Consider the following 23,933-nt stretch of genomic DNA (forward strand, 5'->3'; position numbering starts at 1 on the left):
TTCTCAATTTTGGTCCTGAAGATGATTTATACAGAAGAATTCTGGTGAAAAATTGTTGCATTTAGAAGCAAAAGCATATACAAAGACATCCAGGAACAAAATAGTACAGCATTTTAAGAAACAGCAAGCAGTTTCATTAGTCTCAAAGTTGACTATGGAAAGGAAAGGCAAAGAAGATAGAGAACTAGAAAATAATGAGCAACCATAAATAATTTAGATAATTTATGCAAATTAGAAGAAAATAAATATTAACACATATGCTTATACTTTTGTTTCTCTATTTTATTTTATTTATTTTATTTTAAAAATTGCCCCCTGTCTATAAACACCCAAAATAAACCCCATTTTTCAGTTTTTGAATGGTTCTGCGTGACCAAGAGTATGATTTGGGGACTCTTATTTTTGCTCAGATCTTTGAAGTTGCAAAACAACATCTCAGAATGGATCAGTAGAGTTTCAAATTGAGAAAATAACTTGATTCAGCAATATTTAGAAGATTTCTGTCATGTTTGTAGTTTTTAGAAGATTTCTCTCATGTTCGTTCAGGAATCTAGGCCCCATAGACCTTTGAAACTGTCCTGAGGCAAAAAGAAATCTTAAGTGGGCATTATTCTATTATAAGGAAAAGGAAATGCTAAATGTGTTTAATTTTGCATGATCAAGTATTATTAAATAAAGATGATTTATCAAAATGTGCTCAAAACTTAGGCAAGCATGAGAGATGCAATTGTTTGAAGATATTAATATGCAGAGTCTTAAAAATTAATGTAGCACATTGCTTGCTTATCTCTGTTCACCAAAACATTCTCAATATCTGTGCTTGCCTCTTTATGAATTCCCATTATCTACATAAAATATGTCAATTTTTTAACTACTCAATTTGAAAATACGTAAAAAGATTCTTGCTACCACCAAAATGGGTCCTTGGTTATAAAATGTCCTAGAATGAACTTGAATGCTTATTCCATGGGTTTGGAAAGACCACATGTAAATTTATAAAATTTGTGACCCATTAGCTCAGTTGCCTGGAAGACAATGCCTAAAAGTTATGCTTAAAAGGTTAAAATTTTAGTCATCTGTGTTCTGTTAATGAGTTGACTCATTTTCTAAGTCAGTCATTCTGTGAATGGGTGTTTTTAGTAACCATGGATTCTGGGTAATCATCTGGATGTGTCAACATAAAGGCATTGCTTTTACCTGAAAACCATCCAAAATATACTTTCTACTGAAAACCTACAAAAAGGAAACTCTCCATAAGAGAGACTAAACATATTATAGCAGTAAAGCATATCACCAATTTCATTGTATTTAAGGCTGAAATCAGCTGATCTGGCCATTAACCATAGATTCAGCCTTAGACCTTGAGAAATTAAAACTGTCTGAGACAGAGGTTTATAATCTAGCAGAGAAAGGGGACTGGGGAACATTTAGGTCATCGTTCCCATCTTTAGTAATCTCTTTACATTCTCCCTTACTCTGGTTGATGTTCAAGGTGCATTAGCTACCAGCTGGTATCATTGGTTCTGTACTTAAACTAATAGTTTTCTCCTTTCTTCAAATATTTATTTCCCTTAAAGGTGCAAAAGTGGCATTGTCCTTGGGAGGGTGAAGGGAACAGGGGAGACAGAGTCCAAGCGTAATTCTTGACAGTCTGCAGCACTCATGATTATTTCTGGGGGGGAAAGTACTTTGTTTAGGACTTAAGGCCAAAACCTTCCTGCCCACATGAACTGTGCTAGAAGAAGGATGCTAGGAGAGTCTGCATATCTATGTATAGGCTTACTTATTCCTTTCCTACAAGGAGTATTGCTCTTTCATCTTTCATGTGCACCAGAATAAAACTGTATGGCATGTGTAGAATTATTTTGGAAAATATCAGTGCTTTTAACTATACTAATTTAGTAGATTTAAGTACTGCTCAAGTTTCTGATGAAACATACTTCTCCCAGTGGCTTAAAATACTTATTCCAGTGTTTTTCTTTTTTTAAGTAAGTTTGATTAGATTTAGTTTTCTAGCTCCAGAGGAAAATGGTGTGAGCAGTTGAACAGCAAGCAGGCCATGCTGTTCATTTTGTCTATATCCGAGTACATGCATTTTCAAAAGAATACAAAGATCTTGAGATTTTCAAGTGTTAAAAACCCTAATAAAGTTATAAGCCACCTCTTTATCCTATCAAAATGAACTTGAAACAAATCCTAATGTACCATGATAGTACCTACTCCACATTTTCTCTTAAAACTTTAGTCAATTATTTAATGATATTTCCCTAAGTTAGAATCTAGCTTGGACAGGGTAGAGTTAAAAATACTATTATTTTTAAAAGGAGATGTATAGGGGCGCTTGGATGGCTCAGTCAGTTAAGCATCTGACTTCAGCTCAAGTCGTGATCTCACTGCTCAGGTCATGATCACACAGCTTGTTAGTTCCAGCCTGCATTCCGGAAAATGTCGACATCACTCTCAAGGGACGTACCGTTATTGTGAAGGGACCCAGAGGAGCCCTGCGAAGGGACTTCAATCACATCAATGTAGAACTCAGTCTTCTAGGAAAGAAAAAGAAGAGGCTCCGTGTTGACAAATGGTGGGGAAATAGAAAAGAACTGGCTACTGTCCGTACTATCTGTAGTCATGTACAGAACATGATCAAGGGTGTTACATTGGGCTTCTGTTACAAGATGAGGTCTGTGTATGCCCACTTCCCCATCAACGTTGTTATTCAGGAGAATGGCTCTCTCGTTGAAATCCGAAATTTCTTGGGTGAGAAATACATACGCAGGGTTCAGATGAGGCCAGGTGTTGCTTGTTCCGTATCTCAAGCCCAGAAAGATGAGTTAATTCTTGAAGGAAATGACATTGAACTTGTATCAAACTCAGCTGCTTTGATTCAGCAAGCCACAACAGTTAAAAACAAGGATATCAGGAAATTTTTGGATGGTATCTATGTTTCTGAAAAAGGAACTGTTCAGCAGGCTGATGAATAAAATCTACGTTGTCCAGCTACAGAGACAGCAAGAGGCCGGATGATTTTTCAGACTTACTTGTGATACTTTAAGGATGCAATAAAACTATACTGATTTGGGAAAAAAAAAATGTTCTTCTTTAATACGTCTAGCCCTCTGTGCTGATATCTTGGAGCCTGCTTTGGATTCTGTGTCTCCCTCTCTCTCTGCTCCCCTCCCCCCACCTCACAATCTATCACTCTTTCTCTCAAAAATAAATTAACATTAAAAAATTTTGGGGGGCGCCTGGGTGGCTCAGTCGATTGAGTGTCTGACTTCAGCTCGGGTCATGATCTCACAGTCTGTGAGTTCGAGCCCCGCGTCAGGCTCTGTGCTGACAGCTCAGAGCCCAGAGCCTGTTTCAGATTCTGTGTCTCCCTCTCTCTCCGACCCTCCACCGTTCATGCTCTGTCTCTCTCTGTCTCAAAAATAAATAAACGTTAAAATTAAAAAAAAAAAATTAAAGAGATGTATACATAATGAGACAAAGGATATTGTTTTTCCAGATATTTGTTTCCAGTTAATTCGGTAGCCTTGCTTGTCTCTGCAAAGAAAAAGATTAGTAAAGTTATATTAATGATTTGGTCCATGGTATAATTTAAATATTGGTTTAAATTATATTCGTAGTATAATACTGTCTGAATTTTCTGTTTGTCTCATCTGTCTGTTCGAATAAGTGAATAGATAGAGATCTTTTACTAGCCTGGAACCCACCAATTCATAGGATCTAGGAGAAAATGCTAACATAATTGAAAACAGGTAAAGGTAGAGGGGTTTTAAAGTTGGATATGTTAGGAGCAGAGGGACTTCAGGATCAGACTCACTGTATGATTCTGTTGAGTTAAAGACAGCCTCTTTTCAGCAAGCATGTTATGAAATTATTTTATAACAATTTTTCCCACAAAAATGGGTAAATAGGGTCATGTTCATCTTAATTGTATATGATTTTTATAATAAGCTCATATAAATGCATCCTTGGCAAAATTGTAAAACTTGACAAATGTTATCAATTGTTTCCTGGGGGAGGGGGGAAGATCATGTTTTACAAGAGTACTAGAAGGTATAATTCCAGATTAGAGGCTTAGGTACAACCATGCATAGACATGAATTTTTTGTCAAAAGTGCAATGTATTTATCGCTGACAATTGTGAAATAGATAAACTTAACAATCAAAAGCAAAGATGAAACCTCCACAGATTTAAGATGAAAATGAATAAACTTTACAAGACAGAAAGGAGACATGAATATAATAGACCTGGAAAAATATTAGACATGTGGTGAAGTTAAATACAAAATATTACCTAGACTGGTGTGAAAAAAAATAATATGCACATACATACATATCTCGAGTCTTAACTTTGGAGCACAGGCATATAGATTATAATTGAGCACACCCTTGATGTTCTTCTTTAATACGTCTAGCCCTCAAGAGGCTCAGAACTCCCAACTTAATCTCTTCTCTTCCAGATCATGGATTCCTTCTTCTGTGCTCTGTGATCATGCAGTCACTATTCTGGGGGTTGAACTTTTATGTTGTCCAGCAGCTGTAATTATTGTGTTTGGTACACTAAGCTGAAATCAGACTATACTTCCTCACATTGGTTTTGGTTCACTGGTGCAGCACAAAATAGTTTTCCTTTGTCTCCCAATAGACAGTCTTCAAATAAAGATTTCATTAGTAGGCTTTTGTAGTTTGAATTTGTTTTAACAATACAAAGCACTTTCAAACCATTCTCAGTGTATTTCCTTTACCACCTTGATGTCTCTGGTCTTCAACTCTTCCTCTAAAAATATGCCACTGAAAAATGAATATGTGATTCTAGTTAGGATCTAAGTAGGGCAGGCATTGTATTTTTTTAGTCAAATCATTGTGTAGCTTACTTGAACTTGTGGCTAACTAAAACTACTCTAATATATTTCATATAAACTGATGCTAAACTAAGTCTAAAATGATGTTGTATTTGCAAAATTACATTTTTTTCTAAACCTGGAATTAAGGAGTTTGCCTTTACTTTTACTAAATTATATCTTCTTAATTGTAGTCCTTTTCACATTGTAGATAAACTGAGTCTTAATTCACATATACTAGCTTTCCCTCTCAATATTGTTGCCTAACACTTTATATATCAAACATTCCATATAATTTTTTATGTCTCTGAATAGCATGGGGAACTGGAAAGTTCCCTAGAGACATTTCTCCATGTTAAGATCAATCTATTGATTGACATTTTAGGGACATAGATACTGAATCAGCGATTGAATCCAATCCACATTTTTTGACCTTGTCTTTATGGATATAATTAGAAACTTACATGTGTTTTATTGAACTCAACACAATGTATATTCTCTAATATAATAGATCATAATAAAGGAAATTAGGTCTTTTAAGAGAAACTCTTAAGAATGTCATGTTAGCACTAAATAAATATTCCATTTATCTCATTCATGTTTACAAATAATTTTTTTAAAAACCCTTAGGTACTCTCAAAACTGTCCCTATGTGTTCCAGATCAGACTCTGACTGCCTTTGCACCCCAGAAACCTAATGTGTATAGCCCTATCACTCCTTCACTAGTCCAAGTCAGAAAGCTGTGCCAAGAACTGGGCTCAAAAGTATAAGCAGAATAAGTGTATCCCATAGCAATTTGCCTGAATAGAAAAACAGAGGAACAATTTGGACTTATGTCATTTGAGCTTTTTCATACCTCCAGGGAGCTATAGTGGGACTCTGTCATCAGGTACTGTACCAGTCAGCAATGCAGCCAGAAGTACACAGACCTTTGAAAATGGATAATTCAAGGAAGATTTATTTACTCAGACTATTTACAGAGGTATGTGTAAGGGAGGACTACAACAGATAGTATAGCCTGTTTCCAGCCTTAGCTTGAGATGATAAAGGGATGGAGTCCTTACCAGAAAACAGCAGGCTGCTAGAAGATACGGAAAGATGTTGGCGTGGTCCATGGTGGCTAGCCAGCACTCTAGGACATAGGCTGGAAGGAAGAGGAATAAACTGGAGTGTCAAACAAAAACATCCAGCACCATTGGCATGGTCTGTCAAAGGTCAGGCTGACAGACCGGAAATAGATATTAAACATATTTTGTGTTATGTACCCCCACCTCCTGCTGTGAGGCCTATAACCATCCTCTCATATCTTCTCAGTGGTCTGCCACTGCTATTACTCAGCTCCTTTCAACCGGATTTCCTTTCTTAGTTTATCCATAACTGATCATTTAAGTTATTTTATTTAATCTTTAGCAGATCATGAAACTGAGGCTTAGCACTCCCACAACTTAAGTGACAATCAGGGATCAGCCAAGACATATCCAACTCCAAACTGTATTAATTTAGTAATGTCATAAGCTCTCTGAAATGTAGTGTTTTCATTTATGAAATGAGGATGCAATGACATAGATGTCATCTAAAAACCCTTCAACATCTAACATTTAACTCCGTTTTATGCTAAATATTAATAGTGATATAAGCCATATGTATCTGTAGAAAGAAATACTTGTAAATTTGCCCTTTGGGGGAGCAATTTTATTTTTCCTTTGTGCTTTATCCAATGTCAAGAACATGTAGGTTTTTTTCGACAGATATCAGGCATTTTAAACATCAAGCCAAGATTGCAAAAGACTCCACACTGGGATACACTTTCAAAACAATTTAGCCACTTTGAAATGTAAATTGGATAAGCAGAAGCACTACTGACACAGTTACTATATTCCGTGCAGAACTGTAAGCAGGTGCAAATGAGTTCACTTTGTGATAAGAACCTGCACCTGTTGGAGAGCAGCATTTGGAAGTAGCCTGTTAGCAAATTCTAAGATAGCTGGAATAGGAAGAACATATTAAATTGCAAAGGGAGATCCGAAGTGATATCTACCCATTGATACATATCTGTAATCATGGGTTAAAGTCTGTACAACCGGAGTTCCTACTATTTTAGTTTAATAATGTCACTTCTCCATTTTTGCCATGCCAGTTCAAATCTGCACTGTCAGAATTCTTTGTTATGGATATTCCATGTCTGCCTGGTCACACCCTGGTTCTGAAAAGGAAACTCTCAATATGGCCTGAGACTATATTCCAAGAATTTCTACAGATAAACAATTATTTTTATCTTTTTGTTGGTAATGGTTTTGAGTTGCTTACAATTCAACAAGTGTTTAAGGCTTAGGTTGAAACAAAATATTAAGTCACTTTTAATTTAATTTATTATGCATATGTAAAGAGCCTTTACTTGTGTGCTAATTGTTTTTAACACCTTTCTTTAGTGTCTCCTAATTTTCCTCTGGAAAGGGAAAATGCATCCATACTTCAGGAAGTTTTATCAGAGTAAGAAACAATGAATAATATTTTAAGCCAAATCCTGAATTAGGATTCCTATAATAAACCCCACTCCTTCAGCAATGATCAAAAAAGTCTTGAATCTATTTTAAATAATATGTTAAGTCATTTTCTAAAATTGTTATTTGCCATACTTTAATAATCATCCAATGTAAAGGTTACTAGAATTATATTCAGAATTGAAGATGTTGAAGAAAGCACAGAAATAATACTTTACTGACTCCTTCTGACATATAAAATAGTGAAGAAATCAGTATGTCCATATTGCCACTGCTCCTACAGGTTATTAGGAAGAAATATTTATCAAGAAATGCCAAGATTATTCTAAGAACTAATATTCAGAATACTTAACAAGAGGCATAGTATAGGTACTAACCAACTAGAAATAATATGTCCATTAACAACTCAGAGGGTTGAAAAGGTGGGTGCCCCCTGAATATCAGCCCTGGCAGTAGGTACCATCATTTTCCTAATTTTGTAGGTGAGGAACTGAAACTTAAAATGATTAAATAATTTCTCCAAAGTTCATAACCAATATAAGATTGGAACCCTGTCTGTTGAACCTAATTGAGCTAATTCTCAAATTTTCACTCTAACCAGTATGTAGATATTGGGTATCTCTGTCTAGGGCTTTGGTAAGTATTAAACAATGTGAATTGGACAAGTGGACTTGACAAAATATACAGTACCTTAGTAGATCCAACGTGACTTTAGGGTTTGTAATCCAACACTATAATTTTACAAAATAGGAAACCAAAGTCTAAAGAAATTAAGTAATGCTTTTTCCTATGTTATGTTTCATTCCTATTATTTGAAATAATTTTAAGTGTTAGATATTAAAAACACTTGTACTTATTAATGCTGAACTTACTGCTAGAAACACTGGGTGATGAACGTATATCTGGAGATGACTGATCGCAGGTATTCACCATTTCAAACATAATTAAAAGTAAACCAATTTATAAGCATAATTGAAATATCTCATTCTTGTAGACTTATACCTATAAGTAAAAGAGAAGATATCAGAGAGCTGTGAGGTGGCTGAGCTTACATGTTTCAGTTTTCCAGCAAAAAATGGAAAGATTGCTAATAAGTCTAGAAGTCTGACCAATAGGCAGCCAGAGAGTGGCCTCTTACACATCTTTCCCCACTCTCTGAGTTTTTCAAGAGCTAAAAGAAGAGAAGATGCAAGTTCCAGGGAAATGTTGCATACTTAGGTTAATTTTTTGTCACTAAGTATCTTAACTTTTATATTAGACTTTCTAGATGTCTTATATAGTATAGGGTTAGCTCATTCCTTGTTTGCCAACTACATTTACATTGTTAAAAAACAAGGTAACAGGCCAAAACAGAGTTGATTATACTAAGCCCCATGTCACCAAACCAAGACTTAACTTAATTACAGTTTTGGCTTTCCCAGAAATTTTTCCCAAAATGGAATCTTAAAATAGGCAATCAAGGATCACCTGACCAGTACTACTGAGGTAATCTACCTGACAGATCCCTTTCATCTCCTAAAGGAAAGAAAACTTGCAGTATCCAACCTGCTTTTTTGCCTATTATAACTTCTTTGTTTCTGCTGTCTTCTATCTATAAAACTCAGATTTTAGGGGTGCTTGGGTGGATCAGTCAAATGAGCATATGATTGATTTCAGCTCAGGTCATAATCCCCGGGTTGCTTAGCCTAGAGCCCACTTGAGATTCTCTCCCTCTGCCCCTCTCTCCCACTCACTCTGTCTCTTTCAAATAAATAAAATTTAAAATAAATTAAAACATAACTCTAATGTTGTACAGCTTCTTGAAGTTTCCTTCTGTCTGCTACATTGGAGGCTGCCCTATTCATGCATCAGTGAATAGTGCTAATTAGAGCTTTAAGATTTACAGAGTTGAATTTTATTATTATTTTTTTTAAGTAGACTTCATGCCCAGCATGGAACCCAATGCCAGGCCTGAACTCACAATGCCAAGATCAAGATCCAAGCAGAGATCAAGAGCAGGACACCTAACTGACTGAGCCACCCAGGCACCCCAAATTTTGTTTCGTAACAACATGAATAGCCTACATGTTTTGGATTTAAAAAGTCAGTCCATTCCTTTTCTAAATCTAAATTATGTTATTCTTTGATAAATTTTCACTTGATTACTTTCCTTCTGCGTTTCCTAAGGCTGAGTCAAAATAATGTGAAGATTCTGACGAATAGGTGAATATTATTCCTTTATGATTCATTTTTTTAAGGCACGTCTAAGGATATGTTAGGAAAACACGTTCTTTTAAACTAACTTGCCTGATTTGAGGAGTCAGAGTGTTCATGGAGTTGTGATAAGCTTCAAACATAAACTAGCTGAACTGTTAAGGACAGAGTTACTGAGTCAACTGAGAGAACTTTTAAATTAAAAACGACAACAAAACTTCAATGCACTTAACCAGTTTTTCTTTTATGCCTTTGATTTCCCTTTTCTGCTTCACTCCCTTTTCCCCATAAATACAAGATTCTCTATGATTCACCCCTTAAATACATCTACAGGCAAATATTCTAAGAGGAACAAAAAAAGCTATTTTTCCATAAATATACATTAAAATGGAGTAAAGGATTCCTTTCTACACATTTGACTGCCAGCATTCATTGTCTAATAGAATATTGGATTATTTTCTTCAAGGCTCCCTGTTCAAAAATCAATGTTCTGCTAGACTGAGCGCACTGACAGTAGTATGGAGCTTGCTAGACCGACAACTGGATGCCCTCAGAATTGGAATCCAAAGTTGTCCCTGCTAATGATGAGAGGTAAATAAGGAAGAAAAACTACAATTATATATGTTTCATTTGCAGTCATGAGGACCTTTATAATTTTGGGGGGGAAAGGGGAAATATAACTCAAGCTCAAGAAGATATTAATTCAAAGGGATTAAAACTATCTCTTAATTACTTTTAGGGATGGATGAACTTGGCCATATTTTGGGTTTATTGAGTATCTCAAATGTTTTCGCAGATGTCTGCAGTTTAAAAAAAAAGCTTCCTCAGCTACCTTTGTTTTACAGATCTTGTGTAATTTATGGTAAATCCAAATGAAAATATTTTAATTTGGTTTGCAACTAAGAAAACATTTGGCTTTATGCTTTTTCCTATTAATGTTTGAAGTTTAGCTTTCAACTGAGGTCTAAATCTTCTAGAAGCTCTATGTGTAACAAAAAAAAAAACACATTTATTTGTAGGAAATAGATACAGCCTTTGTATATGAATATTACACTTAGTATCAAAGTTGGAGAAGGAAATTTTGAAAGAGCACACATTGTGTGTAGCTGTATTGATATTGTTTTAGATATATTCTATTGGTTTGAGTAAGAGTGCAGTACAGCCTTTTGTAAATATCTTGAGTATACCAGGATTTATGAAATAAGCCTTTTAAATAAAAGTCTAACTAAATTAATTTCACTTTTAGTCAATATATTGGGAAGCATCATTTTTATTGCTTTTATGTACTTTTTAAAGTATAAACAAGAATAATTTTTTAAGTATTTTATATGAATTTATGTCTAGTTCAAATGTAATACAGTGGCAATTTTGTTAAGTAAATTATAAGCATAATTTATATTATTTTCCATATATTACTATAGTGAGCATATATATGTATATCTAGTACTACACGCACACACACACACACATTTGCATTTATACATGCATACATATTCTAAAAACATCAGCGAGAATAGCTTACAGTATGATGGAAGAGGCTGCTTGTTATCCTATACTTAGGCCTATTACAAGAATTATTTCTGTTCAACCGACCCACTTTTGTCATTCTTTTTTTTTTTTTTTTACATTTGGGGTTTATTTGCAATCCTATTACAGTACCCACCATACAGTCAGTGATCAAAATAGTCTTATTCTGTTGGTATCAATAATGATTTTATCTAAAAAGAGCTATCCCACCTGTGAATATAGTAACCCAAATCATATTTCCTATTTTTGTGGCTTTCCTCTGCAAACACCATTTTGTGAATTTCTATAGGAGATATTTGTAACAGGCCATCAAAAACAGCGTCAAGGGTTCATTTTCATTTGTAGAGCAGAAATATCGTATTTGCTAATTTTCCCACCAGTGTACCCAGAAATACTTTATCTAGTCTGACATTTTTATGGAAGGGAGATATTATGTTTTGTCTAAAAGTACATTTTCATATTTGGGAAAACTAGATACAGAGAATCAACTAAACTGTGGTTGGTTAATTTATTTCTGAGGCAAAAAAATTCTTTGTTTACCATTATACACTCAACCCTGCCAGGGGCCATCCCTAGTGTTGAGGTAAAGGTATTTCATATAAATACTTAGCTAAGTTTTTCCTCAAACTGGTTATTCCATTTGACCATAACAAACCCTCAGTTCTGTTATGAATGGGCATGGTATTTTCCACAGGGTTCTGACAATTCTTTTAGAGAAAATATGTGTGCCGTTACCACAGAGTTTCTTTAACAGATTTAAAGTCAAGATGTGCTAAGGACTGAGGAAGTTAAGAGAAGTTGACAGACTGCTTTTGACTTTTCTTTAAAATGTATATATCCCATTAGATTTGGGGTACATAATCTTATTACTTTATTCAAAGAGCTTCTTTTTACCTTATTCCATATGATTTCTGTATCTGTTTTAAGAAATTACATGTTAAAACCCTTTGGTTCTTTAGTAACTTCATTGTTCTGTTTTGCTCTGCTTTTAATTACATAAAAGGAATGACCGCTAAAGCAAAAACAGAAGCTTTGAGGTTATGAATGATTTGCTCAAAACTGATATAGGAACATTGGAAAAATAGTTGCTGTGTCCTTGTTAATGTGTGTCATTACTAAGATAACTGTTAAAGTGAGTTTGTGATATTTGACTTGTATTGCATTAACTTTTCTGTTTTTATGAAAGCTACTCTTGCCTCACATCTTTGTGCTAGGTAGAGTCTTATGTTCTTATTTTTGGAAATTCCTTTGTACCTCCATTATACTGCAATTTTGAGATCTTTTCTGAGTTAATTTTCACTTCCTAAACTTAAGACACCATGATGTTTCTTACTGCTTTTCCAGAAATGCGTATTTTATTTGGCCCCATACCATTCAAGACAGGTTCAATGAAACTTGGAACTGCTGAAAACATTACTAATCTTCTATTGCTATTTGCAGTTGGAGGTAACTGTCTCCTTACATCCCTTTTCCACTCAATTCAATGAAAATTAAAATTGACAGAAACAATTTCTAGAAGGAAAGTGGAAAAAATGAACAAAGGAGTTGAGAATATATATCCTCTTATGTTACATTAGGGCTCCTGTACATTGTTATAAGTTCATTTCTATTGTAATGATATTTCAAATATACAAAGTGTACATATTCAAATTATAAAAGGAAACCATATAAAGTAACTTTTTTGAGTGATAAGACAAAACCGTTTGGCATAGTTTATTATGTACAGACTATGTGCAAGTGAATGGATTCTCAAAAACTATGGTGATAAGATGTAAAATTAATGGACATGAATTGAAAAGAATATTAAAATCACACTATATTAGAATCTACACAACACCTTGTTTTAGCATGGTTTTTCAATGGTGTAAGTCAAATAATCTGTAATGCATTATAAGGTAAGAGATACTGCAGCATTATTCTTATCTTTTGATAACTGTGCAATGAACATTTTGCTTTAACTGAGTGAAAAACCTGGTTGACCAAAAAGAAATTGAGTGCGCAAATTTCATGCTTCAGGGTTTCGTATCCAGATGTTATTTCTTTCCACTAAGAACCTTACAACAAAGGTTGCAAACTGGCATCTCCAAGTACAGTTATTAACAAGTTTGTGGTTGTTTGTTTGTAATGTTACTAAAATTTAGTAATTTTTAATTATTTATCTGGATGTTCTGCATTACTTAAAAAATAACAGATGGCCACATTGGATTCTCATTCCTCCAAGGCATTGTTGTCTGGAGCTAAGCAGTTCTTGCCTTCCTTACAAAAATTCTTTGCCTTCTTTTTTTTTTTTTTTAAAGTTTATTTATTTTGAGGTGGGGGAGGGGAAGGGGTAGAGAGAGAATCCCAAGCAGACTCTGTGCTGTTACCACAGAGCCCATTGCAGGGCTCAAACCCACAAACCTTGAGATCATGACTTGAGGTGAATCAAGGGTCAGAGCCTTAACTGAATGAACCATCCAGCCTCCCCCTTTGCCTTCTTTATTAAATTTTCTATTTTCCACCCCTTACTGTTTTGTAGCTGACCAACTTCATTCATTTGTTTTAACTACCTGGCCCTCTAGGCATTGAATTTGCAATACCTTGAATAAAAGATCTGGCTTTACCAAAGTCCTTCATCTTGAAGTCTACTGGGAATGTTGGGCTATTCTGAGGCCTGTATGGGAATAGAATTTATTCCTCGATAGGTTTGGGATGGTGTATTAAGAGCAATGGTTTTGAATTTTGATTACACCCAATGCCTTCTTCTATCACAAATGTTATAACATATCCATTTTCCAAGAGTGACATGAAATTTAAAGGTAATGTAATCTAGGGGCACCTGAGTGGCTCAGTTGGTTAAGCATCTGACTCTTGATTTCAGCTCAGCTCTCATGGTCATGAAATTGAGCCCCACTTCCAGGTCCACACTGAGCATGGAGGCAGTTTGGGAATTCTCTCTCCCTCTCTATCTCTGCCCCTCCCTGCTCTCTCTTTCTTTCTCTCAAAATAAATAAACATTAAAAAAAAGGTAATGTAATCTACCTATACACAATTAAAATATATACTGCCCTTAGTACTAATGAAGAATAAAGAAGTATAAGACAAATACTTAGTCAGCATTACATTAAAAGACATAGTAAAGTAGTCATATATACACCTCTAATGAGATTTATTATGAACCTGAAAGCTGTGAATTTAGAGTGATCCAGGTGCATATCTCTGATGACTCTAATGGCAAAAAGAGTATCATGCTCAACAACATGATTTTCTGACATGGTTGACATGGTAAAGAATTCCTGGTAAAGTTTCAAACAAAGCAAACTACCCAATCAATTTTTTTTATATATCTATACATGGCAAATGTAATTAAAACTATGCAAAGCTACTTTTTGCGGATATGACAACCTGTTGGCAAGGTCTTAGGATCCGCTAGGTATAAACAGACATTTCTCTGCTATGTGTATCTGGTTTTAGGGGGGCACTTAGAAAGTCAGATGACATCTGAAAAATGCTTCATTCTGAAAGACTTGTTAGAAGATAGCTAGCTAACATCCCTGAACATATGTAAACCCTGCCCCAACTAAATGCCAATAGTGCCTTTCAAGTGTTGTGCCAACCCAAACAACATAAAACAATAGACATCTCCAAATGTCTACTAAGGAATAGCCCTGCCCCTGATGAAAAACAATTGTGTAATGTAATTGAGTTTCCAGAATTCCTGAGCAAAAATTACCTAAAAGGTAAACAGTGACCTTTTAAGTTTGAATTGACAGAGAAGGGAAATTTTTTTTTTATATAATTTGCAAAAGTTTACTAAATTAACATATCAGTGCATTTACAGAAACAGTCCTTTCTTTAAATGATTTCTAATATTTGTTCTCAAGTAATTCCCCGATATTTTGGGGGGAAGTCCTTTAACTAGTTAATTCCATGAACTACTTTTTTACAAAAGTACAATATTAATATATGATACATAGTGAAGTTAAGAAATAGTTGCAAGCAAAATGTTTAGTTTTAAGTAAACTTAAATAAATTTTAATTCCATTTTTCATAATAAATACATGTAAAAATAATTTTAACTTTTCTCCCACTTGGCAACTAATGCATACTGCTTTATATATTTAACAAACGTCTGATTTGTAAACATAGATGCTAAAAATTACATTTTGTCTCAGGCTTAATTTGAGGATTAAATATGGATTGCAATTTAACTCCTTGCACAAAATAAAATATAAACCAATACTAAGGTCTTATTTTTAGAATTCTAATGCTTTGCTCTGAAATGATTTTTATATTTCTTGTATTTTTTATGTTTTACTTCTACATGAGAAATGAGAAAGCTTTAATTCTTTGTAAGCACTCTTCAGATAACACATTGTACAGGGTTGAATTTTATAATTTTATAAATAAAAACAAACCAAATTGGATATAATCATTACTATTTATCCCTCTTTATGAAATATTACAATTTTTTCTATAGAAGAATTTTGGCTATAAAACACAATTTGTGATCTGATTAAGATTATCCTGAGAGGAATCTGCTGAAATATTATCCTTTTTCTGTTTCTCTTTAACTTGTTTTCTAACAGCGGGGCACTGGGTGGCTCAGTTGGTTAAGTGTCTGACGTCAGCTCAGGTCATGATCTTGCAGTTCCTGAGTTCAAGCCCCATGTCATCGGACTCTGTGCTGACAGATCAGAGCCTGGAGCCTGCTTCAGATTCTGTCCTCTCTGTCCCTCCCCCCACTCATGCTCTGTCTCTCTCTCTCTCTCAAAATAAATAAACATTTAAAAAAAATTTAAATCACAATAACTTGTTTTCGAAAAGCAGTGTTCTTTATGTTGCAAACAATAGTTTACTGTGACATAGGTTAAATAGTCTTTGACCAAGAAAAAGATGTAAAACATTTAAACAGATGTTTAAATAGATGTCACAGTGAAAATACCTGTGACATCTATTATTACTCAGTTTCATCTGTGTGCAAAACCATGTGAGGGCACAGGTCATTGCAGACTTATCTGATTTCCAGAAATGCCAGCTATGTTCTCTTGATATGCATTAAATAGATTCTGAATTTGTAATTAGTTCTGTTTCAAAGGTAAAAAAAATCAAATTTCTTAATTAAAAAAAAAAATTGATCATCATTCCTTCTCACTCCTTGTCCACTACCACCATCACCAACCAACTCTGTCCAGGAATTAAAAATCTGTTATTCACAGTTTTTCTTATGAACCCAATTCTAGATTACTATTTAAAACCAGAGTCGGCAATGTCTCAAGTAATCAAATACATTTTAACATCTGTTATGATCTTTATCTCATCCTCTACCTAATTTTTAGTGCAATGCAATAATCTAAAGTAAGCCATAGGACACAAAGGAGAAACAAAGTCATTGAGTAGTCTAGAAATTATATCAAAAACTTTAAGTGCTAGAAATCAGCCTGAGCTATAGACTGTCCAGAGCTTTTTTGTTTGTTACAACTGAGAGGAATCAGAATAGCGTGCAAGAATGAAAGAGTACATTCATTATTAAATAGAAATGACCAGTATAAATGCTTAGTATATTTTTTTGATATTTAATACCACTTCATTAAAGAGAGTCTTGTATAATATTGAATATTGGCATTTTTCAAAAATGGCCACAACATTTTTGTTATCACATGCTGTTCTAGAAGTTTGAAACTCTCCATTAGGAGATAGAATCTACCATCACTTGGTACTTGAGACTTTGTGATGGCTTTGACAACTAAAATGGCTGGAATTGATGCTACATGCCTTTCAAAGTTCATCATAAAATGTGACATGTCTTCTGCCATGTTCTTACATTCTCAGGATTCTCATCCTTGGAACTTGGCCACCACACCATGAGGAAGTAGCCAAAACCCACGAAAAGATCTAAGTGAAAAGCCAGTATCAATCACCATAAATGTGAGTGAACAAGCTTTCAGATGATTCTATCCCCCAGCTTTCAAGCTGCTCCATTTGACACAGAATGGAGAAGAGATATGCTGTGTACATCCACGGAATCCTGCTCAAATTATACAGGGCTTGAGGGGAAAAAAGGAGACTGTGGGAACGGAAGCAAATGATTACCCTTTTTTCATATTGCCCCTCTCAATATATAAGCATTTAGTAGTCTCCAAGACTACATATTTTTAGGGGAAAAAGTCCCTAATTTAAAATTTTTTACCTATTTGATAAAATCCTAGTTAATAATTCCCTAACTACATTTTATACCATCGAACAAGCTAGATCTCATACACAACCTAGAAGAGCACACAATCACTACAAATACTTGTATCATCTCTCAAGAAACCCTTATACAAATATACTTTTACTATAATTAAAGCATATAAAGGCCCTGAGGATCTGTTTCTAGAAAAATTTTATAAAATTTTTATAAAAGCCATTTTATGAATACTAAACTCAAGATATATATTCCTGACAATTTTTAATGTGTCAGAATATATATTAAATAATTTTAAAGGGATCTTCAAAATCTATTTAAGACATTTCTAAGTGGAATACAACAAATATTCTGTATTCATTTTGGTAAGGTCCTAGAATGGTGCCTGTGTGTTCATACAGATTTATAAGAACTGATTTTCATTTATCATCTGCTCAGAGAGGGACATTTTATTCATTTGCATTTGATAAGAGAATTGCAGAATAATAAAACATTGCAGTACTTATTTCATTTTTATTTTTTAACTTGAATAATATTTACTACTGATCTTTTGTGGATATTGTGAAATCATTCATTTTTAACATCTTTAAATCCTTTTATGCAAAGTGTCATAAAATATACTCTACCACTGTGATTCTTTTATCCCTTTCTAAGCTGTCATCTTACTTGTCAATTTTCCTCTGGGAGCGTGTGTTCTAAAGATGTTTTTGCCGAACATCATAGTAGGGCTTTACACTAAGTGTCTAAAACTATTCACTATGAACACAGGGTAAATTGGGTTACGTTGGAATGACAGTATATTCATTTGCAAGTCCCCTGACACAGTCATTTCAACAACTTAACTTTAGCGTTTACAGCCAGCTCCCAGCTGCAGAGGGAAATTCAATGGTCTCATTATTGTGTCTGAGCTGAACTGTGTCAGGCAGGAGGAGATCCAGAGTCGCAGGCAGATTGGGGCCTTCCGGTTCATCTGCAGTTTGAGCTGGTTCAGCAGCAGTGGCAGAATCAGGAGGCAGGATAGCATCAGCTCTTAGTGAGGAAGCTCTGGTTCCTCCTTCAATCCTAAACGAATAGCAATTTTTGCTCTTTGAGGCGCACAGAATTCTTTTGAACTCCTGTTGGATTCAAGGATCACAGGGATCAGCTTGACTCCTGGAAGCAGGATGTGTTCATTCAGAGGCAGCAGCTTTGGCAGCCAAAGAGGATTGTCAGAGCCTATTTTCCTTTTAGCAGCAGGAGTAAGTACTGTAAAGAAACAGGGCTCAGGGAGGCTGCATGATGCATAAACAGTATGTAATCCACCGAATGTGCTGGGAATTACAGAAGAAGGGGAACAGGAACACAATTCTGCTGATACTATACTGGGGGGTGGGAAGACCTCTATGCCCCGTATACTGCTGCTTCCTAGGGAGGCTCTTGCTATTTGGAGGAAGGAAGATGCCCCGTGCATATTGAGCTGCTGTCCCTATGCTTTACCAAAAAAGGAAAAAAAAACAAAACAAACGTCTAAGATTCTGTCACTGAATTCTGAACAGATATATCTCTTACTTATTATATTGCTAAATCATGTCACTTATTCAATCTAATGTTAGGGGTTGTGGCTTAGTATCTACATCAACACAAGCATCAAAATAAGCAAAGGGCAATGCTGGGGGTGGCGGTGGGTGGGCAGGATGCTACCTACCACCTTGTGCACAAGAGAGAAGAACATATACCTCAGAGAATTGACTCTACTGTGTGAAATATGAAATATTTTCCTGGGGATTTATATTAAAGCTAGTATTTGCCTCTTTGAGTAGACTTGCAAACATTCTGGGCAGGAATAAATAAAGAAGCTATCATCAATCATTGGGTATTTATGCTAAGGAGGACTCTTTTCTTCTTTCTTTGTCATTTGTTTAATGGCCCACTCAGCATGACTCCTGAAGGCTATGGCTTCAGGCCCTGAAGGCACATGCCCAAAATCCAGCACAAGGTCTCTCCTTGCTAATTTACCAGCACTACTCAAAAGAAGGAAACTGAAAGTGGGAAACAGCCAACAGAAAGAAGGGTTTGGTCAAGCATAATACTTACAGCTGCATTTCTGTTACTGAGAGAGCTCTGATTTGCCAGCCCTTCATAGAAGTATTTTCAGGAGAGCAGGATTTGGCTTGGGTTTCTTCCTGTGGAGAAAAAGAAATGGCAGGAACTCCATTATTACATGTTAAAATTGTTCTCTTACTTCCCATTGAAAGAAAAAGATTTTAGGCTATTTGAAATGATAATAAAATAACGAACAACAATTAGTCAAACTTTGTGGAAAAAAAGAATGCTTCCTTATATGATAATATTTGTTAGCACAATTGTGTCATTTAGGTACAAAGGTGCCTTTCATTTATAGCTATGGTGTGACTTTCAACTTCCAAACATTTTACATTTAGGAAAATTGTATAAATGTATACTTTGTTGCAACCTTAGTCTTGGAAGCAAAAAACATTGGAAGACATTTAAGAAACATGGTATAAGTTTTGATTTATTGATAAATTTTGACGTTTTTAACCATCACACTTAACTTTTTCCGGAAGTTGGTGCATTAGGTTTTGAAATATGTCTATATTACACATAGTGAACCCAGATTAGGTCTGGATGGCCAAGTTATGCTCATCTCTTATGACTATTTAAACATATGGATGGCTCAGTCGGTTAAGCGTCTGATTTTAGCTCATGTCATGATCTCATGGTTCATGGGTTCTAGCCCTGTGTCAGGCTCTGTGCTGACAGCTCAGAGCCTGGAGCCTGCTTCAGATTCTGTGTATCCCTCTCTTCTCTCTCTGCCCCTCCCTGCTCTTCACACTCTGTTTCTGTCTCATATATAAATAAATGTTAAAGAATTAAAAATATATGGATTCCCTAGGACTGTGAGCTACAAGGCATTGGCAACATGTTTCTCAATGACTGAATGAGTGAAATTGCCATTGTGGTTTGCCAACTTTAGAATGATCAAGGCCTCAAAAAGGAGAAGGAAGAAGAAAGACCCAAATGCTTCAGATTCCTTTCCTTTGACCCCAAAGAAGTGAATTAGTTAACAGAGATGACAAGTTCTTGGACCACAGAATGTAAGATTATGGTTGCTTTTAAGAGAAATCTCAGATTGCTAACATGTTCTTACATATTTGGGGTTCATACATCTGTACTCTGTGTTAAATAATAAAAACGCACCTAATGTTTCTATCTTAAACATATTTTCCTAGAGTTTATCTCATTCTAAATACAATTTTTAAACATTTGTTCTATATGCATTTATTGAACATGTACTAAATCAAAGAATATCTGCCAGAGGCTAGAAAGATAAAGATAAAGAAGATAGATTCTTTGCTAGGCTTGGAACAGGTAGTGTATTGAAAGGTAAAATATATTTAGTTTAGTACTAGGAGTACCAATACTGGGCAATGGATAACCACAGCAAAGACCATTAATTTCAACTAGTTTAATTTTAGATGGCTTTGTGAGGAATTGGCATTTGAGTTAAGCCTGAAAAGGTGGTCAGAATTTCCATTAAGTAAGGGAAATCGTGAGCATAGGGACTGAGTTATTAAAGTTCACACTATAGTCTGGTAAAACTGAATTATAGAATGCATGGTGAGGATGACAGGATAGCTGTGAATACACTGAGCAGGAGTTGTTTAGTAAATATCAGTAAAATCTGAATTAAAGCGCGGTATGCTTAGCGATTGAAATGCATTCTGAGACAACATAAGGCAAAGAGAGTGATTATGGATTTCAGAAAAACCTTTCAGGTTCATATTCTGTCACTTGCATTCAACCACAGGAACATTTGTTAGCTTCTCCAGGCCCCAAATGCAAAATACATCAACTGTAAAACCTATATTACAGGTTTGTCATGAAGATTGAACTGAGATACTATATATGAAATATACTGTGCCTCATATCCAATAAATGGGAGCTGCTATTATTATTACTGTTATTAGCTGTGTTCTTATTGTGTAAGACAAAGTTACAACCATAGTTTGTGGCCAAATGTTATGGAAAGAAATTAAAGTTATGCTAAGCATACTGTAAATTGGAAAATCTACTTTGAAGAAGGCTGTAATCTTATCAAAACAGTTTTAGAATATTGATTGAAACAGCATGAAATTTGTGGTGGAGGTATGGAAACCAATTAGGAGGGTCCAACAACACACTAAAGATAAATAAGAACAACAGATAGCAGCAGATGGAAACTATTGACCCATTCCACTTGATGATCCAAAGTAAGAAGAGTATAAAATATTGATGCCATTTTCATCATGAGAAACTGGAGCAAAGGAAGGGAAAATATTTGGAAAGACATGTGATGTGTTCAGTTTACTTTCAGTGTTTGAAGGACCAGATGACCTGAAATCAAAGTCTTGAGCAGAAGAGAGATACCAATGCAATTGATGTAAATTTTGAAGTTATCAGCACACACATAATCTTGCAAATGGGTGTAATTTCCCAGGAAGAGAAAGTATTATTAGAAGAGACTCAGTGTAGACATTTGAGGAATCTCAACACTTAAAAAAGGGAGGAGATGGTAAGGAAGATTTAAAGGTTTAAAGAGATAGCTTTATCCCTCGAATCTTTTGTTTAGTTATAAACACTATACTTTAAGAGGAATATGAGCTGTCAGAATAACTTTAAGAGAATATGAGGAGACTTAGAATGTGAAGAGAAGGGAAAGAAAATTAGGGAAATAAAGACTCTGATGCTATAAATTCTTGGAGGACCACTACACGAAAGAAATACTTTGCTGTCTTTTCCTCCCTCTCTCATTCATTCTCCTTCCTCTCTTATCTTTCTCTTCCTCCTTTTTATGTGGACAGAAAAACATAGTTCTAATTTAGGATTCAACAAAGAAAGCTAAGACAGATCCACTAATCATAACACAGTCTATTTAAGTTACAAGTAGGTTCTGCCTCAGGGTTACACACTTACTCCCATTCAAGTTCTGTCTTGCTGTGATTTGGGGGATTAAGTATTACAAAGTAAAGGGCACATATCTAATGCAAGATTTTTTAATGAGATTAATCATACTATTTTCAAGGCACTCAGTTTTCCATATTTCTCTTATATAGACTTTTAAATATATGTCTTCATGGTCATACAGATTATAGAGTTACATCTATGTCTATTCTCTATTTCATACAATCATTTGATCCTAAAACATGAGAATTTATTCAAATGAGAGGTGGCAGATATAATTCAAACATTTAATATTTTAATCTCAATTTTTTTACTGTATTTTGACCTGAAAAATATGATTTGGGTATCAGCAATTTGAAGAAAGTTTCCATAAAGCTGTTGCAATGCAGTCACACTTTTATTTACATCCCACAAAAAAAGTAGAAAGCAGAGAAGAATGATCAAATTTTATTAACTGTCATGAAGTAGTATGTTAAAATGCTGTTGGTAATTGGATGAGCTGCATCTATTATATCAAAGATGGGATACTTAAGTTACAGATGGGCTCAGCATCTTTTAATTCAATAGGGATGTTTTATTGACATTTTTTCAATATTTATCACAGATAAGATCTCTTATTGTCTTTGTCTCTGTCTCTTCATTCCAAATCACAATGTTCCATATGCCCTCAATAAGAACTTTCTTTTTAATATTGAGTTCTGAGATAATTTCTTGGTTATTGTTGTGTCTCCACAGCCCAAAGCTAATTCTTTTAATTGTACTCTAGAGTTAAACCAAATGTACTTCCATTTTTTTCTCATATTGTGCCCAAAAGAAAGTAAAAGTGTTAAGAAACTTTCAAGATGCTATGTTAATCAAACAATGTATAATTTCCTCTTTACCAGCCCTTATATATTAATCAGAATGATGAAACAGGTTTATCAAATTCTGAAAAAGATAATTCTTTACAAGGAAACCAATCTATAGAAACACAATTCTTCAGAGAAAGTACTCTTAAACATTCAGGTCCATGATTATATGTTGGCTTCCCTGGACTCCACATTTACTTTACTCAACAAAAATGAACATTAAAGAGATAACTATAAGATTCATATAGTGGGGAAAAAACAAAAGCAACAATACACACATTTATTCAGATACACCTATACAAAACCAGGTTTTGTCCTCAAGGAATTCAGCTGATCTATGGAAAGCATAAAGATAACCTTCTAAATTTTTTTAAATGTTACAATTGTTATAATATTGGACTGCATGACAGTTCATGAAAACCCTAGAGGAAGAAGGATTTATTTGTAAAAGGAAGGTCAACAAACTGCCATAAAGCCAGGAAAATCACTTTGTGATTCAGTAATGTGTTTCCAGTGTTTAGTAACAGCTCATGTTCCATGTTAGGAATTCAGTTTAAAAGTTGAGTAATTGAGTGTAATAATGGATGAATGAATTGATTAATGAAGGAGTGACATTAGAGTTGGATCTTAAAGTATCTTATAAGTTCAGCAATTTGAGGGTTCAGATGAAAACGAAGGAAGCCTAATTTAGAACAATGACAAACAAAATGGTATTAAAGAGGTAGAGTCAAGAGAGAGCATCTGAAATTCTACTCTGTAACATTCTGAATTTGAGATGATTGCAGATATCCTGGTAAGGATACTAGGTGGAATGTTGTAATTGATATTAACACCATCAAGAAATTAAATCTATGTGTGTCTATACATATATGTATATACATATATCTTTTGCAATTGAAATTATGGAAA

General features: G+C 34.7%; 1 long non-coding RNA gene and 1 pseudogene across 1 annotated transcript in view; both read left to right on the forward strand.

The window, feature by feature from the left end:
- The first annotated feature begins 1,145 nt into the window (after window positions 1-1,145).
- On the forward strand, window positions 1,146-3,076 carry LOC112866346 (large ribosomal subunit protein uL6 pseudogene; annotated as a pseudogene).
- A 6,936-nt stretch (window positions 3,077-10,012) lies between these two features.
- LOC147583240 (uncharacterized) overlaps window positions 10,013-23,933 on the forward strand; it is a 167,684-nt gene continuing 153,763 nt past the window's right edge. The window contains exons 1-2 of the long non-coding RNA XR_015242970.1: window positions 10,013-10,133; window positions 16,881-16,976. This is a non-coding gene — a long non-coding RNA (uncharacterized LOC147583240). The remainder of the gene's footprint in view (window positions 10,134-16,880; window positions 16,977-23,933) is intronic.

Source organism: Puma concolor, chromosome A2 (assembly GCF_028749965.1).
Source record: "Puma concolor isolate L17-30 chromosome A2, mPumCon1.1.hap2, whole genome shotgun sequence".
NCBI classification, from domain to species: Eukaryota; Metazoa; Chordata; class Mammalia; order Carnivora; family Felidae; genus Puma; species Puma concolor.